This window comes from Tiliqua scincoides, chromosome 4 (genome assembly GCF_035046505.1).
Source record: "Tiliqua scincoides isolate rTilSci1 chromosome 4, rTilSci1.hap2, whole genome shotgun sequence".
NCBI lineage: Eukaryota > Metazoa > Chordata > Lepidosauria > Squamata > Scincidae > Tiliqua > Tiliqua scincoides.
In genome coordinates this window covers 3845857-3847162 of record NC_089824.1, presented here as the reverse complement: position 1 = coordinate 3847162, position 1306 = coordinate 3845857, and the positions used below count along the sequence as shown (strand labels likewise).

The 1306-nt window shown below is 49.6% G+C and overlaps 1 pseudogene; it reads left to right on the top strand.

The window, feature by feature from the left end:
- Nucleotides 1–812: 812 nt before the first annotated feature.
- On the top strand, nt 813–932 carry LOC136650558 (5S ribosomal RNA; annotated as a pseudogene).
- Nucleotides 933–1306: the final 374 nt, after the last annotated feature.

Sequence of the window (1306 nt, the reverse complement as noted above, 5' to 3'; positions counted from 1 at the left end):
CTAACAGCATCTACTTGGATAGTGTTGGGGCTTTTGTCTCTGTAGGGATTAAGAATATATGATTAGAGGGGTGGACATGAGGGCTGGAGAGGGGAGCAGCACTTCCCGCTCCTTCCAGTGCAGTGGGAGCATGAAAGGCCCTTGCATTTCTCTGACTGATGGACCTGGCAACTCTTCTTACAAGGACCCCCACCATCCTTGGGGAACGCGGTGCAGCCAGCACCCCTCTGACAGGCCCAACTGACTCACACTCTAATGGCTTTTAGGAAGGCTCTGGAGATTCTCTTGTTCAAAGGTCTATTTCTCACTGGTTGGCTGAGGTTCAAGTGGGGATTCTGTACCATTCTGACAGCAGCTTGTTTTGCTGAGCTGCTGTGGCAGGTTCTTTATTCTCGATGCTCTGTTCTCTTTGAGAATTTGGTTATTAAATGGTGACAAAATTACAAAATAAAAGGGAACAAAGAAATGGCAGCCTTTGGTGGATGCTTCTTTTCAACAAAATACGAGCAGCACAGAAAATAACTTGGAGTTACGACACCTCCACATGCGAATTATCAGTGAAAAGGACTGCAGACGGGAGCGCTTGGTGGGTTGTAGTCCCTGGGAAATCAAAGTGATGTCTGCAGAGGTGGGCAGTCAGTGCTGAGCATAGTGAAGAGGTTTCTCAGGGTCAGGGAAGGCAGGGTGCTGGAGAGCTCTTGTCAAGATTTCTTGCATTCAAAGATTTAGAACATTTGCACCCTCACCTCTTAGGAAAAAATTGGCACACCCCAGATGCTGTCCAGCTCTTGCTGGCTTTCCCTCAGGGGTCAACTATCAGCAACTGTTACCCTGCACATGCCTGATCTTGTCTGATCTCAGAAGCTAAGCAGGGTCAGGCCTGGTTAGTACTTGGATGGGAGACCGCCTGGGAATACCGGGTGCTGTAGGCTCATACCATGATCTCGGAAGCTAAGCAGGGTCTGGCCTGGTTAGTACTTGGATGGGAGACCGCCTGGGAATACTGGGTGTTGTAGGCTTATACCATAGTCTTTCGAGACTGAAGGTTGCCAACCAATGTAAACTACATTAGGGGGATTCTATGGCTAACATGCATGCACTGTGGAGCGCAGGGAAAAGGGACTCAAAGGGTGAGAAATGAAGGGAGAGGAGGAGAGGGAGGAACTCCTTAGAAGGAGAAGGGGCAGAACAAAGAGGGGGGAAACATGGGGGGAGATGGTGTCCAGGGAGATTAGATGAGCTTCCCAGAGAGAGGGAAGTGGAGGTTTTAGGGTGCAAGGGAGGCAGAAAAAGGAAGGGTAATGGG